Source organism: Halichoeres trimaculatus, unplaced genomic scaffold (assembly GCF_033239565.1).
Source record: "Halichoeres trimaculatus isolate MK-OKI-2021-1 unplaced genomic scaffold, fHalTri1.1 fHalTri1_scaffold_9, whole genome shotgun sequence".
Classification (NCBI taxonomy): domain Eukaryota; kingdom Metazoa; phylum Chordata; class Actinopteri; order Labriformes; family Labridae; genus Halichoeres; species Halichoeres trimaculatus.
This window is the reverse complement of record NW_027437188.1, coordinates 35,579,095-35,595,834: the sequence shown is the minus strand read 5'-3', so window position 1 is coordinate 35,595,834 and position 16,740 is coordinate 35,579,095. Positions and strand designations below refer to the sequence as shown.

The following is a 16,740-nucleotide window of genomic DNA, read 5'->3' as shown; positions in this document are numbered from 1 at the left end:
TGCACAACAAAAAGTCCAATTTATAGCATTTTATGTGCTATGCTAGTGCTCACCAATCCATGGCTGTGTGGTGCAATAGACACCATATTGGACTCCTAGTAAGTTAAGGTTGTGGGCTCCAATCCCACCAGAGGTAAAATTCATTGTCTGAGGTTTTTCTGCTGCAATGTCCTGATGCCATCAAATTCTGGTCTTTATTTACATCATGTTTTTGTCCCTGATGACAGCGTTAGATCCCAAATTTGATGAGATTTGATCCCAGAATCCAGCTCTGAGTTCAGTTCAGTCTAACAGATGAAGCATGTTAGGATGAGACGTCTGTGTGTGTGTGTCTTTTCTGTATGAGGCAGAGTTCACCTTTCTTCCCAGCAGAAACCTGTAGGTGCGTTTGATTCGTCTCTCAGACTGAAGTCGGGTGGATCTGTCTGCGGTCTTTGCAGGAGGAAAAATATCTGCAGAAAATCAAGCGCGCCTGAAGAGAGATCCCATTATTCAGAGAGAGACTTCTGTACCGCCTCGGGTGACGAACAGCACGGCAGGAGGGAGACTGTGTGTGTGTTAGTGAGTGTGTGTGTGTGTGTGAATGAATCCTCCTGTGTGTATTTAGGCCAGCTATGTGTGTGTGTGTGTGTGTGTGTGTCTGCAGGCTGTGCGGAGCAGTGAAGGTCGAACTCTTCTCTAATGACCGTCTAGAGCGTGTGTGTGCAATTTATACTACATGTCTGTCCGACACAGGTGTAAGGAGAGAGGAGGAGGAGGAGGAGGAAGAGGAGGAGGAGGAAGAGGAGTCGCATCGAGATGTGCAGGAGGCTGAATGAGGAAGAGGAGGATGAACAGATGAAAGGGAGAGGGAGAAAGAGGAGTGTGAAGACAGAGACGTTACATAATGGTTTTAACAACCAGCCGTCTGTCGCTCCGTTTGCTGCCTGCACCGCCCCCTGCTGGTCACAGCGGCAAACTGCAGCCCAGCGTGAATATTCAGAGAGGGTCATTATTATGTAAGTAGGCTGAGGAGGAGCACAGAGGAGGCACCTGCTGCTGAAAGAGGAGGTCAGAGAGGAGGTCAAGGAGCCGGGTCTTTAAAATCTGACTTTGTTTTTCAGTGTTTGTGTTTGTTTTACTGCGACAGCTTCGTCCTGAGCGTTAGTTTCAACTTCACACCAAAAGATTTGAGCCTCTGGACTCCAGTCATAAAAACAGTGACTTTACTTTCCAAACACCACGACTTGATCTCCCTTTTTTCTTTTATAAATTTAAAACTTTTGTGTTTCAGATTAATTGTTTTGATCCATCACGATATGATGGTGCCACACAAAACCACAGAAACACTGATAAATGACAGCAGCGGTAGATAAAACTAATGCTTATGTCTATGGAGTCTGGTTGCTTAAAGAGGGGGTATTCTGCTTTAAAGAGGGGGTATTCTGTTTTCCCACATTTTCAAATATGGATTTAAATTAAATTAACTGGATGTTCAGACTGAGCATGTGCAGATTTTCAAACACCCAACCCTGACTCAATGGTTCCAGAAATAGCACCAGATCTTAGCAACACTTTCATGTTATAAAGATGTCCTCGCTGCTACATCACACATGTGGGAAATGGGCCTCAAACACCAAGGTCTTCCCATGTCCCCGCCCTGAAACAGGGTTCCTGAAGGCTGGCCAATCAGAGAGAAGGGGGTTTTAAATCATGTTCTGGGTCAGGTTTGATGTCCTGTCCGCCGTAAGACAGTCAGGTTACGGAGGGTAGACACTATAATTTTCGACTCTGGTGGGACTCGAACCCACAACCTTTGAATCACTTCCTGTGCGACTGTCTAGAAGTCCAATGCGCTATCCATTGCGCCACAGAGCCACACAGTTGAAGGGAGCGTCACTAAAATCTGAACTCTTCAACTTATTTTTGACATCAATGTTAACACTCACCTGTTTCTACGACCTGATGTTAAATTTAGTTTTACACCTCATGACCAGGGCCCTGTTCTACGAAGCAGGATTACTGCCTAGCGAGGTAGCTTTGAGGATAGGTTTCGGATTCCCTGTTCTACGACACGGGATCACTCCTCAGAGAGGCAAGTCTCCATGGCAACGTACGCTGAATGGCTAACCTGGGCAGGTTAGGTTCCAGATTGAACTCGCGGACTATTAAAACCCCGCCCACTGACCAATGAGCCCTCATGAAAAAATGGCTTGTCCGTTCTTAGAGGATCCCGTGGACATCGGAGCCCGACCCACTCTCTTTTTGGGATGACCACCTTTATGAAAGTTACCGGTTTTCCAGGGAGGGGTTGGTAGTACATGACACTTCCTAACGGTAGTTAAAGGGAATGAAGAACTCTCATTGCCGTAATAAGATCTTCAATGCCAACACTTCTGTTCCATGACAATATTTTATTGCCTGTATTAAAATTGTGACAGGAATTCATGTAGGGCTCATGTGGGCTATGTATCACACAAAAAATGTAAACACGATAGGAATGAACAAATGAATCAATTCATCTAAGAAATAAATTAGTTTGTTGCATGTTACAGTAAAAGTGCATGGTGAACAGTGCTATTTCAGGATGATAATGGCACAAAACATTTTATTTGCACTACACCACTACACTTACGCATTTAGACTGTCAGCAATTTTCTGCCAGCATTCCTTCCGTGCTTTAGCAGCGGCGACGGTGTTGCTTTTAACGTTAATTACATGTTTCAGCTCGTCATACTTCCTCATGATCACCTCCAGCTCCTCCTGTGTGAAGTATGCGCTCCTTCTCTCTCCGGCCTGCTCTGATGCTCCAGACTGCTCCATGTTCGCGATTGGTCAGATGCAGCGGGCTCCGCCTTATATGCGTGCACGCGCTCATTGCCTAGCTGGATCCACTTAGGAGGTTGATAACCAGCGTCGTAAAACCGTGTAGCGAGACCGCCGGCTACCGCGCTCAGTTCAGCGAGGTAGCTCCAAGGCTATCTCGCTAGGCTGAACTTGCTTCGTAGAACAGGGCCCAGGCTTTGGGCCATGTCCACATGTAGCCGCATATAGTTTCAAATGATTAGACCTGTCGTCCAAATGAAACTAGAGCTTTATGTCACTAAAAACAACTTTTTTTTGACAACTCCGGCCAAAGCGAAGATTTTGGAAAACCCCCTCTGACTGACTGTGGGGACTTCATATATGAACAGAGGTTAATATCCCTGATTGATTGGTCATGGATTTGATTCCCAGCTTTGATCCTCTCTCCACCTGTGCCGGTGGGTAGTGTGGAGTCTTCTTTCAGGTTGAACTGAACTGTTTAGGTATAATTTTTGACTCTGGTGGGACTCGAACCCACAACCTTTGAATCACTCCTCAAGTACTTACTTAGAAGTCCAATGCGCTATCCATTGCGCCACAGAGCCCTGTGTTGCACAAATGAATGTGAAATGTGAAACTGTCTTTATTAAAAGTTTATGTTAATGTGACTTGACATCCAAACACATGGCTCTGTGCATTGGACTTCTAGAAGCACATTTGATTGAGAATTGATTCAAAGGTTGTGGGTTTGAATCCCACCAGAGTCAGATTTTACAGGTTCATATACAGAGGGCCAGACCTGACGTATCAGGCTGGGAATCAAACCTTCAGCGATAATATCTGAACATATATGTGGACCAACTCATCTGGATCTGGATGTAAATTTCCTCATCAGATAAGTACAGACCCTTTCAAAAAAATAGTCTATCATGGAAAAGTTTATTTATTTCCATTGAAAAAGTCAATTTTTCATAGATTATAGATTCACGGCCAGCAGTTTAAATGATTTTCAGTTTTTATTTTGTCTTTATTTCTACATAATTTGAGCTTCAAGCTTGTAAAACCCACGAAAGCAGGAATTCAGAAGAGTGGGATGAGGTGGGAGACACATCCAGGAGATGGGCTATGACTGTCGGCCATTTCTGAGCCTGAGCCAATGAGGAAGCGTCTCAACTGGGTCAAGGAGAAGAAGGACTGGACTGTTGGCCGCTGGTCCAAGGTCCTCTTATCCAATAAAAGTAAAGTGTGCATTTCGTTTGGGAATCAAGGTCTAAGGGTTTAGAAGAAGATGGGTGAGGAACGTGGGATGCAGATTTCAACCAAGTATTCCCAACCAAGTCGGTTTGAAAGTACCATATTTTAATTAATTTAATCCTAATTTTTTCTCTCTTTTTTGCAAATACTGAGAAGCTAATGGTGATTTTTTTCCACAGTATTCTAAAGCCGTGTTTCCACCAAGCAGACCAGTTCAGTTCGTCTTGGTACGGCGCGCATTTTGCGGCGTTTCCACTGACTCATCCCGGGACAGATCCCTAAAAACCGAGACGAGCCAACCTACTTTTTTGGGACCCTTCTGTATGGGTGCCAGACTGAACTGATCTGCTCTCAGAAGGTGGAGCTACAACACTGCAGACCGTTGATTGGTCAAAAGAATTGTCACTTACCCCGACAGCGGCTGTATTTCTCCTGGCGGCTCACAGACTTCTCTGAAACAAAGATTGATTGTTCTTTGTATCAAAGAGCTACATGCCAATCACAGAGAGGACGAAATGCTGCATGTCTTCCATCTTTGCTCTTTGTTTACTGTGTCACGTTTTTCTTCTACATTAGATATATTAGCGGGGTAAACTGTGTTGCGCTGCTACGGCGTCACACTATTGTTTAACAGCTGCGGCTTTCAGCATACGCCTACCACGAGAGGGCACAGTTTGCTGTGGAAACGCAAAGTAGATCAGGCTTAACTGTGCCAAACCGTGCCAAACGGCTCTGATTGGTCATTGGTCATAGGTTTGATTCCCATCCTTGAGTCTTTACATGTCCAGCCCTTTGTCTATAAAGCTCGACTCTGGTGGGACTCGAACCCACAACCTTTGAATCACTTCCTGTGAGACGATCTAGAAGTCCAATGCGCTCTCCATTGCGCCACAGAGCCATGTACCGTGAATGGAGTTGCAAAAATGAATAAAAAAAGGAGAAATGATCCAAAAAGACAAGTTTGTTTTGGATTTTAAAGATGCACATTTAGCCTTGTCTGTTTCTCCTGACCACTCCTTGAATTTTAAATAACTGTCGTTGTTAAAAGTTTGTTTTGATGCAACTTGGCCTCCAACACATGGCTCTGTGGCGCAATGGACAGCGCATTGGACTTCTAGATCAATACACAGGAAGTGATTCAAAGGTTGTGGGTTCGAGTCCCACCAGAGTCGGATTTTTACGGGTTTATAGACAGAGGGCCAGACCTGAAGAATCAAGGGTGGGACTCAAACCAGAAGACTTTTGAGAGGGAGGCGCCCAGGTGAGAGTCGTCAGTTAGAGGGGTCGCTCTTAAAACTGGAACACCGTCGCTTAAAAACAGCTCACTTCGACAAAGAAACTGGTTTTAATGATTGATTGTTTTTGTGTGGCTCTGTGGCGCAATGGATAGCGCATTGGACTTCTAGCAGCATACAGGAGGAGAGATTCAAAGGTTGTGGGTTCGAGTCCCACCAGAGTCGAGCTTTATAGGTCTATGATAACAAATGGTTGTTACATTACACTGGAGGGGGATGAACCTGAACATGATACTAAGGTTTATTTCTGCAGAGATCCTTTCTCTGAGCCTCTCAGAGAGAAAAACCAAACCTTCACTGGTCGCTCTTTGGGTTTACTCTGCAGCCGTTACATCCTCACCAATCACTCCAGAAACCAGGGCCCGGGTGTAAAAATAGCAGTTCCCCTTTAACAGATAGCACCCTGAGCACAGCCGATACTAGGTTCAGAGCTACACTACATCACAATGAGGCCGGCCAAACAAGTGACTCAGTGGTTCTGAAGCCCGGCCAGTAAACTTGCAGAACGTTGACGTGGAGCCAAAAGAGCGCGGTGAAATGTGTGAAAAGCAGCGCAGAGTCGACAGCGAGCTGAAGCGCTGCCAAGAGGCTCACTGTACAGGAGCAGACGATGGCGAGCGGACATGGAGGGGAGGAAAGATGAGCAGAGAGCTGAGTCCGGGCCAAAGAGTCCTGTGAGGCCACAGTGGTCCTGCTTACTAATCAAGTCCAGCAGAGAGACGGAGAGGAGGAGAGGGGCTGGATGTCTGGAGTCAGGCTGCGGAGAGCGCAGAGGGCTTCATGACATTCTGCTGATTCATGCTCAGAGACGAGGCTCAGAGAGGAAGTGTCAGAAATATCAAACACCTGATGAGAGAAACACAGCTGCTTGGGAAAGGTTAGAGCCCCGCTACACAGATTTAACAAGAGCGTTACGAGTCTGTGAGCAGAATTCAAGCAATATCCAAAGTCTGCTTCACACATTTTTACCAACGGTCTTCAACCTGCAGCTCTTTGACTACTTTACAGTGATAATAATAGCAAATAGAATAGTTATTCTTCTTCCAGAGGGTATTGATGATTAAAGACACTGACACTAAATAAAATCCTGCGTTAACATTTAGTTGAACTAAATCTTCATCCCATCTGTCAATAAAGCCTGCCACCGCTCTACTTCACCTCCTACAACATCAACAGCCCACCAACTTTCCATGAACCTTTGGCTAACCTCAAGTTTTACAGCCCTGGGAAGATAACTACATCTACAAAAAGACTCATCTGGAAAAAAATACTGATTTTAATTCTGTGAGGATGGATTCATTTAACTGACAACGTGCCGGATTAATATACATGATTGACATGTGGTAAGACATTAGCAAACCACAAGAAATGGTAAGTTAAGCGATTTTATCAATTTATGTTTTAACATTAAGTTAACAATGAAAAAAATAATCTCTTGCAAACTGAAAAAGATTCATTTTAAAGTTTCAGATTTGTTAAAAAGTTTTGGAAATTAAAAAAGGAATTTCAAAATTATTTGAATTTTTTGCAGGTTTTCAATTTCAGTTCTTTTGAATTGAAATTTCAAAAGCTCCTGTGTAAATAAATTTTCAAATTTTGAAATGTTTTGCAAAATTTTGATATCAGATTTTTTTTTCGATTATGCAGTTTTTGTATTTTCAATTTTTTAATTTTTGCATTTTTTTCTAAAATTGTTATTATTATTTTACATTTTTTTTTGCAATTTAAGAAATTGTTGCAAATTATTTTATTTTATTTTTTGCAAGTTTTGCACATTTTTGAAATTCAATTTTTTCAATACATTTTTTCATTTTTTTTATTTCACATTTTTTTTAACAGTTTTCATATCATTTTTCAGTTGTAAATTTTTGAAATTTCCAACTTTTTTGACACTTTTTACAAATTTGTTAAGAATTCATAAAACTAAGACATCACATGTACAATTTCATCAATTCAAAAACCTTCTAGTTTGGATAAATGTTCACTTGATTTTTACTATCTATTGAATTTTACACTTTATCATCTTTATTGTGAAGATAAAGTAGATTTTGTGGCTCCAGAATGACTATTATCCAGGTGAGCTGAGGAAAAATGGCTCCTAGAAAGTAAGGGTTGCAGATCCCTGCTCTAGACTCTAGACTCGCCTGTCTTAAAGGATCTTAAAATAAATAAAAGTGACTGCAGTACACCTCCAGATCAGTAGAGGGCAGTAAGAAATGCAGAGCCTTTTCTAGTCAGCAAATTCTGAGCATTTAATGAATTGTGCATCCAAGAAAAAAGGTTTAAACCAGATTCAGTCAGAGTTTCTCTGTTACTGATGTGTTATCCCCATCGACTCTTCGCTCTGTGTTCGATGTTTTATGTCTGAACAGCGTCCAGCTGAGATCACAGGCTGAGAGACGTCTAAACATCTTAATGCTGCTTTAATCTTCTCTCTGCTGCTTTCAGGGCCGTGAATGATCGATCAGATCACAGAGAGTTTAAAGCAAAGCTCTCTGATTGATCTGGTATTGATCACTGATTGATCTTCGCTCAGACGTCAGAGTGAGCGTACGTCACAGGGACCAGAGAGGGAAACTGAGCATCCAGAATCACATGTAACACACTTTAGAGTTTCTTCTTCTTCTTTTTCAGTTTCATTCAACCTAAGGTTTAAAACAAAAAGATATTAATTTTAAACTTTAGGAATCAGAAATCTGCAGAATAAAGATTTATTTTTCATTACATCACTCTTAAAATCGCTTCTACTAAATATAATTTCTGCTGCTAAACTGACCTTTTATTGACAGTTTAATTTCAGCTCTTTTTTTCTCTGCAGACAGTTTTTATCCCTGCAGGAGTTCAGACTGAAGCATCTGTTTTGATTAATAAACGTTAAAAACGTGATTAAAGTCTCTTTTTATTTGTTTCTTTGATGTCATCAGTTTTTAAATCTTTCACTTTAAGACATTTCTGCTGTTGACTTTGATCCTTTTTGTTTTCTGAATGGGTGAATTAAATCAGCATTATTATGTCACAGTAAGACGTGTTTGCTTTGAGATTACTGCAGCAAACAGCGACATCTGCAGGCCGTTTGGTCACAGTGCAGGTTAAATGAGCTGAGTGAGTGAACATCAGTGTTAAAGGGTTAAAAGCCAAGATTACAATTTTTTTTTTTTTAAGTAATTTATTTTATTTTATTTTATTTTATTTTATTTTATTTTATTTTATTTTATTATTATTATTATTATTATTATTATTATTATTATATTTAATAAATTTATTTATTTCTTAATTTATTATTATTTTTTTTATTTAGTTAGTTAAATATTTATTTTTTAATTCAGTTATTTAATTTTTTGATGTATTTTTATTTTTATTTTTATTTTTTAAACATGTAAATGATACACAAATCTGGTTAAGAAAAAATGTTTCCCCTCACAGATTTAAGCTTTGGAAAGAATTTTTTTTTTTTTTTTTTTTGTTGATGTACAGTCTGATTTTAATGCTGTCTCAATATCAATTAATCAATTTAGAATATTTTTATCCTTCAAGAATAATGATCAAAATATATTTAGACAAAAAAATCACAATAAAAACAAATTAAAGTTAAAAATAACAAAATAACAGATCATAAATGAAAAAATTACATGTAAAAAAGATTTAAATTCCAAGTATATTTAAAACATTTAAAAAATATATAAATGTTTTTTTCAGTTACCACACAAATATATATTTATGTATGTATGTAGAAAAAAATCTAATGAACCAAACTCAGTAAAAAAGAAAAAAAAACCCATAATTTTAAAGTTTAAAAAAGTCTTAGATAGTCTTGATGTATGAAATTAAGTTTTTTAAAAAGTAAATACTTTACAATATAAAAGTTATATTAAAAAAAGTCTTGATCAAATGTAAAATAAATATATCTGAACATACAGGAAACCATCAGAATTATTTTGTAAGAAAGTTTTCACACTTTCCAAAGATTTTGGTATTAAAGTTGCATGATTAAAAACCATGTGCAACATTAATAAAAGTTTTGATTAAGTAATTAAATCTGATATATTTTCCTTAAAAAGTCTGATTTAGACTCTTAACAATATAAGAGTTTAAAACCCTTAAACCAAAACCAGCAGACTGAACAGGCTGATGTCCTCTAAAATTAAACCCCTGTCATTAAATAACACTGTATGAACAGGCACGTGCGTTTCAAGCTTCCTGTTATTGAAGTCGTTTGAAGAAAGCTGAGAGTTAACAGAGATGAATGAGATGAATGAAGGTGTGAATAGGTAAACAAAGAGTTTCCATTTTCAGCCATCATCATCATCATCTCTGACTTCAAACAGTGTCAGAGTTCAGAGGTCAAATCAAAGCCCTGATTTCTCTGAAGTTCGCTCTTCAAACGGTTCAAACGGCTGAAATCACGACCTCATTAACATACTAAAGAGCTCAAAGATGTTTGATGGACCACACACTCTTCTGATCCACCTTAAAACCCAACCTGGACTTCCTGCAGAGCCCACAGACCCCACTCTGACCCTGAGGATGGACGGCAGCACAGTGACGGACTTCAGCATCGAGAGGATCCTGTCCTCACAGCTCGGACTCAAGCCGCAGAGGAAGGACCGAGCAGCGGCCGGGTACCCCCAGGGGCTCCCCGGGGGGCGCAGTGTGGATTACACCGGGCCGTTTGCGCTCCCTGTGCCGGTTCCAGGCTGCCTGCAGCCCCGGGGGATGAACTTTGGAGAGTTTTATCCGTACGGAGCCGGAGACTTTAACTTTTACCCGAACCAGAGAGTTTACCTGCACTTCAGCCACCACGAGCCAACAGGTAAGTCAGTGACTCACCTGTTCTGTTCAAACAGCTGCGTTTTTTTTTTTTTTTTAAATTTCGCGCTTATTTAATGTTTTTTCCGTTTTAATTTTTCTTACAGAGACTCAGCATTTACCTGGTTACCATGGTTTCCACCAGTCCGCCGTGTCCGCGCAGCCGCAGCAGCGTCAGAAGCCCCGTATGAGGACGGTGTTCACGGACAGTCAGTCCAAACAGCTGGAGGCGCTGTTCGAGACCACGCACTACCCCACGGTGGAGGCGCGCGCGGAGGTGGCGAGACGCACCGGGCTGAGCGAGGAGACCGTCAGGGTGAGTCCGGAGCAGTTACCACCCACCTGGGGCACCTCAGGGTCGTCAACGCCTGATCAAGCTTTAAAAACGAATCCAAAAAATGTAGTTTTCTTTGACTAGATCATTAGACCAGGTCCTGATCACAAATCTAGATCCGTCAGATCTGGACCAAGTTATCTTCATGAGACTACAGAGTCTTTAAAACATCAATCCAGAGTCGAAAAACACTTTTCATGTTTGTTAAACAGAAAAAAAAGCTTTATATAATTACTTTTTATTTTATTATTATAATTTTTATTTTTAATAATAATAATAATAATAATAATAATAATAATAATAATAATAATAATAATTATTATTATTATTATTATTATTATTATTATTATTATTATTATTATTATTATTATCATTATTATTTATTTATTTATTTATTTATTTATTTATTTATCTCTGTGGACCTGATTGGACCCGGTCCCAAATCAGAGCCCTGGTACCAAGACTTGTCAGATTCTGACTTCTTTAATCAAGTCACTCTGAGAGCAAAATTTTTAAATATGCAAAAACAAAAAAATAAATAAATAAATAAAAAATTGAAAAAGATGGTAAAAAAAAAGGTTAATAGATGATAAAAAAAAAAGACAAAAAAAATATTTTGAGGATTGAGTCATAATGTACAAAATTAAGTTTAAAAAAGTCACAATTTACAAAATTAAAGGTGAAAAACTATCTCAATGTTTGTAGAGAAGGATAAAAAGTTTCAAATTTTCAGATTAAGGCTTCAGAAAAATCTATTTAAGATTAAAGTGAAAAAAAAAATGTTTTAAGGAATAAGATTTAAGAAAAAAATGTATAATTTACAAGACTAAAGTTGAAAAAGCTCCTGTCAAGAAAATATAAGTTAGGAAAGCTTGATGTACAAGATTATTTTAGAAAAGACTAAATCTACTAGTATAAAGTTGTAAAAAGTCATACAGTGTGAGATTAACGTCATTAAAATGATATGTAATGAGGTCATGACTGAATTAAAGTCATATTGTAAGAGATTAACGTCTGAAAGGCCAAACTGTAAAAGGATGAAATCAAAAAGTTGATAAGTCTTAATGTACAGGATTAAATTATAAAAGCTTCCTGTTGAACGAAATCGAAACTTAATGACTTTGTTTTCATTCTCATCTCAAATATTTTCGCCAAAGCTGTATTTGTGTTGTGTTTAATCAAACTCTAAGTTGACCTCCTCTTATTCTCTTTTCTGTTTTTCAGGTTTGGTTTAAGAACCGCCGCGCTCGCAGGAAGAGGCAGTGCAGCGGGTCAAAGGTCAAGTCCCCCTCCCCTCCCCCCAGCACAGGTCCAGAGAGGAAGATCTTCAGCTCCTTCCTCTGAACCTGACAGACCGTCCACCTGCTGCTGCTCGGAGGTCAAACTCATCGTCTCCTCGCTCCCTCAGAGGTCAGAGGTCAGCATCCTGCTCCAGGACGCTTCAGCAGAGCGGAGGAAACATCTGCTCGCTGCAGCTGCTGTGAGACGTCTGAGGACTTGACGTGTTTGCTACAGTAAAACCTTAATGAAAAGACTTTTTTCTCTAGTTTTAAATTATTTGAATATGTAATTTATTGAAATCTGCTTTTTAAAGACTCTGTTTTGGAAACTTGAGAATCTTTTGTTACCCTGATCGATGTCTCTGAGAAATAAATAGTTGAAATCCAACATGTGTCATTTTATGTTTTTATTAATTAGATGAATCATGTTTCAGACACATTTCTGTGAAATATAGTTTACTTTCTCACTTTTTTTCTGAATAGTTCAATTAAAAAAAGGAGTTTTCAAGAGAAGGCTGCAGTTTGAAAATTGGCCACTAGGCGTCAGTGTTCTGCATGCACTGAGTTTGCATGGCTTGTGACTGAAACTTCTAGAAGTGTGCACCAATTTGAAGTTTTTACTGGAATCTAGATTAAGTATTTCACATTAAACTCTAATTTAAGATTATTGCATATAAAAAATAATTGAAAATCAACCCAACAGGAAATAAAATGTAACTTTCTTTACATGATTTTGGTAAAAATCAGTTACTAAGTGTCGTCAATCAAAGCTCAGCTGTCTCTCAGGCGTCTCTTGATACAAGATAAGTGGTCAGTTTTCTGCAGTGTTGCGTGCTGCGTAAACATCAGCAAACTCTGCTTCTGACCAAGGAAAATGTTCTCCATTAGGGGGCGATGTGGAGAAAATATGGCAGGATCAGGATCTGGATTTTGATTTTCATGATGTTTTTAAAACTTTTCAATCAATCAAAACTGTATTTATAAAGCGCTTTTCATACATTCAAAAGATCTAACACAAAGTGCTTTACAGTGCAGTTAAAAACAATCAAAAACATGCCCAACCAGCCAACCCTGAAACCCATGGTAAACAGTCGCACAAACTTACCCAGAGCAACAGCTGTTGAGTACAGATGAATCGATGGAGGAAGCACCATCAGAGGAGCCGTCTGCACCAGGAGCAGAGAGCCAGCCACAGGCCGCAAGGAAAAGGTGCAGTGGACACCATCCACCACCAGGGACCAGTATGACAGGCCCCTGCAACCACAGTCTACCACAGCTCCCAGTGTAGAGCATAAACTGTATATACAGTGGACAGCGTGGCTCTGCCATTTATCATTGTACGGTTTTGAAGTCAAAATATCGCCGTAACAGGCGCCACTTTTGTAGCAGTTTGGAGCCAGAGTCTGCGCAGTAGAGACTGTGAGGGATTCTGGGAGAATCTGAGTGGAGCCAGGAGACAAAAATAATATATAATTTTTTCTTTCGAGACTCTAATCACTTCTTGACTCTTCCTCCTCACATATTTTACAATCCCCGAAAAAAATACACAAGTAGGTCAGCTGGCAATCATCATGAAAGCCTCATTTTTAACCTCTTATAACTAATGAAAAAGAAACTTTTCAGAAAAAAGAGGACTTGGATACAAGGCAGCCAAATGATATCTACAGATCACCACAACAATCACACGTGAGAAACATTTCTAGGAGGTGTATTAATTTTTAAAGTTTGACCACAGCCCATCTGGAATGACTGGAAAGCCGGATTCTTAAACCTATACTGCAGCCAGTCACCAGGGGGAGCAGTTTTTGTGGAGACCTCACTTCAAGCCGAGCAAGCGGACGTCCATTTTTTTGGCTATGTTCTTTAAATGTTAAAAACTTAATTTTATTATGTTTTTCATGTGTGGGATGAAAGTCAGCTTAGAGTCAAAAATGACACCCAAGTTTTTCACTTTTGGTGTTTGATTAAGAGACAGTGCTTGTAGTTTGGGTAAAAGTTTCTCTCTCTGGGCCTCAAGAGCGATAACTAAAAGCTCAGTTTTTCCTGGATAAGCTGGAGAAAATTTTGACCGGCAGACAACATTTTTTTAGCATCAAAGACACTTCCTCCTGTCGCCGGCTGGCAGATAATTACATAAACTAGCACGTATAACAGCTGCGAAAGAAACATGAGAAGCCGGTTTCATCAGTTCTGTGAGGGGAAACTGATCAAAAACCAGCTTTACAAACGGAGTACCTCAGGGGTCGATGTTAGGCCCACTGTGTTTTTATATTACATACGGATATCTTGAATTTCCCTAAGGATAAATGAAGTATCTATCTATCTATCTATCTATCTATCTATCTATCTATCTATCTATCTATCTATCTATCTATCTATCTATCTATCTATCTATCTATCAAGGAATAGATGCTAAGTTATGCGAAAAAAACAAAAAACAAATTAGCAAACGATCCAGTCTCTTAAGTGTTCAGTAAAAGCACTGGACAGTAGGTTTATAAAAACAACATCAAATCTTTATTATATTCATAGAGTTATTATTAGAAGCATTTCCATGCTGATGAAGAGAAGATACACTCACTGAAAAAAACAATCAGAAAATACTGAGAGAAAGTTCCAGAAAGAGAGCATGCAGTGAGTATCTGTTAGGATGAGGACGTCCGATGCTCCTTCTCCCGTTTCCCCTTTTTAACGTCCGTCAGCTTCACACACTTAAAACAGGAGCTACTCACACACATGGAGGGAAACCCAGCGCAAAAATGAACACACACACTTTACAAAACCGGAGAACATAAAGTACACTTAGTGAAGTTATCAAAATATAGGCTATATACTCTGAAGACATGTTAAAACAACCCAGTTAGTTTCTGAACGGTGTAAGCTGCAGACGCTAACGCTGAGAGCTAAAGGACCAAACTGGTGGCACTGAGAGTTTTAGCTTAGCATGATACGCTACATTGCTAACAAACATTTTCCAGAATTTGGCAGAACAGGACGTAATCCACTCATGTTGGCTTTCTTAGTCTGTGATGCGCCCTCTAGAGGCCGTTTGAGGCTCAAATTTGACAGGTAGTGTTCACTTCAACTCAAACTACAGCTATTTTTCGGAAGTTAACGGAAATTTTGGACGCTGGAACTCGACCAAACCTGTGGTGGCACAGGTCTGAAGTTCTGACACAGATTTTCTTGCCACGAAAGGTGGAAACAAAATATTGAAATAAACAAACTTCTGTCAGAGGTTTGTTGTCAAAAAGCGAAAACAATCAACACCAGTTTCGTCCCTTAAAGAAGTGAACAAATCAAGACTTGGTGATGACGATGATGCTCATGAAACATGTTGTTCATGGTGAAATGATTAACCGGTGACTCACTAGTGACACTTAGTGGCCAAACCAGAGCAAGCTCCACATTTACACAGCAGAGAGAACACCATGTTCAAACCAACGGGGACATATTGACTGTACCGAACGTTTACTGTACAAAGACGAACCTCACCATCACTGTGGTCCACTGACAGCTACCTAAAGGATGGGGGGGGGGGCAGAGGATCCCGGCTCTGAGGGGAGTTAGCGTTAGCATGTCCTGTGTGTGGAGGGTTGTTCAGGTTTGGGAGAAAGGAGCTACTGGTGAAAAATTGGGAAGGTAGAACGTTAAGTCGTCTGCGTATCGTCTGATTGTGACAAGAACTGGTTTCCAGAATAACTCGGCAGCCTTTCTGAGAGGCTAAATGCTAATTCACAACATTTCAGCTTGATTTAACCACAAATAGCTTCAAGTTTTGAACCGATCAGTGCTCTGGTCCCCTCGCAAGGTGCCACATCGCCATCCTCCTGAAACTCTGAGCAGAGCCGTGTGAGGATGGAGCGTTTTGGTCAGGTGATGGTGTGCTTGAGCTGAACTGGACACCTGATGGTAGTAAGCGCTGTAGTTGTCATTAGTAGATACTGAAGCTGATTTCCACGGGCACGAAAAGAACAACTATTATCGACAGCAGTGTGCAGGAGCAACCACAAAGTGCTTCTTTTAGCCGAGGCTGCAGTGCAACGAGAGGAAACCTTAGCGTAAACTTTCAGAGGGTGGTGGAGTCAAAAAGTCAGGTGGTCTACGGACGTGTTTTTGACATTCAGAGTCATTTTAATGCACCAAAGTTTTTATGTTTTTTTCTAAAGTAGCTTTATCACAGAAGTTAATGTTGTAGAGTCTTGTTTAGCACACTGTACAGACTATTTCTATGGGAGAAAGTTTGTAAATAAAGTTTAGTAAATATCTAAAAATCCTCAGAAGTAGCAGGGATCTATGTGATTCAAGAAGACCTGTTTCCACCGAGCGCTTTGGCTCGGTTCGTCTCGGTACGGCACTCAATTTGCGGCATTTCCTTTTACTAAAACTGGAACAGGTCCCTAATTTACTGACCCATACCCTCACACTTTTTGGTTCCCTTCTGTTGGGGTGCCAGACATTTTGATCTGACCTCAGAAGATGGAGCTAGAGACACTGGAGTCCATTGATTTGTTGAAAGAATCATCAGCTTGAGCCACATGCTGGTCACAAGAAGACAAACAGCGCCACCTGGATGTCTTCCATCAACGCTCTTTGTTCACTGTGTCTTCTTTGTTGGACTTATTAAGGTTGTACACTGTGTCACGCTGCTAAGCTGTCACACTAGAGCGTAGGTTATGTGGCCATACATATATACAAACACTAGATGACTCGTGCACTCTATGAGTCAATAGGAGGCTATGTTGTTACAGTGGCGGCCATCTTGGGACAGGGCAACTATGTATAAATTTTATTAAGTCCACAGTTAGCCAAGTTAAAAAGGTTTGTAATAAACCAATCCTTTTGTTAAATCCGTCAAGAATTCAGCAAGTTACAAGCATTTAAATGAGTGAAGAATCCACCTTGCCTCCGACTACAGTACAGAGCACTAGAGCAGTCCCCTGTCCCAAGATGGCCGCCAGGTGACGACGCAGCTGACTTTGCCTTA

At 40.1% G+C, this 16,740-nt stretch overlaps 5 non-coding genes across 5 annotated transcripts; 2 read left to right on the top strand and 3 right to left on the bottom strand.

Moving 5' to 3' along the window:
* Window positions 1-1,765: 1,765 nt before the first annotated feature.
* trnar-ucu (transfer RNA arginine (anticodon UCU)) lies at window positions 1,766-1,857 on the bottom strand. Its single transcript is given in 2 exon segments — window positions 1,766-1,801; window positions 1,821-1,857. It is a non-coding gene; the product is annotated as a tRNA-Arg (tRNA).
* A 1,440-nt stretch (window positions 1,858-3,297) lies between these two features.
* Window positions 3,298-3,389, bottom strand: trnar-ucu (transfer RNA arginine (anticodon UCU)). Its single transcript is given in 2 exon segments — window positions 3,298-3,333; window positions 3,353-3,389. It is a non-coding gene; the product is annotated as a tRNA-Arg (tRNA).
* Window positions 3,390-4,844: 1,455 nt separating this feature from the next.
* trnar-ucu (transfer RNA arginine (anticodon UCU)) lies at window positions 4,845-4,936 on the bottom strand. Its single transcript is given in 2 exon segments — window positions 4,845-4,880; window positions 4,900-4,936. It is a non-coding gene; the product is annotated as a tRNA-Arg (tRNA).
* Window positions 4,937-5,118: 182 nt separating this feature from the next.
* Window positions 5,119-5,210, top strand: trnar-ucu (transfer RNA arginine (anticodon UCU)). Its single transcript is given in 2 exon segments — window positions 5,119-5,155; window positions 5,175-5,210. It is a non-coding gene; the product is annotated as a tRNA-Arg (tRNA).
* Window positions 5,211-5,406: 196 nt separating this feature from the next.
* Window positions 5,407-5,498, top strand: trnar-ucu (transfer RNA arginine (anticodon UCU)). The gene is given in 2 exon segments: window positions 5,407-5,443; window positions 5,463-5,498. It is a non-coding gene; the product is annotated as a tRNA-Arg (tRNA).
* The last annotated feature ends 11,242 nt before the right edge of the window (window positions 5,499-16,740 follow it).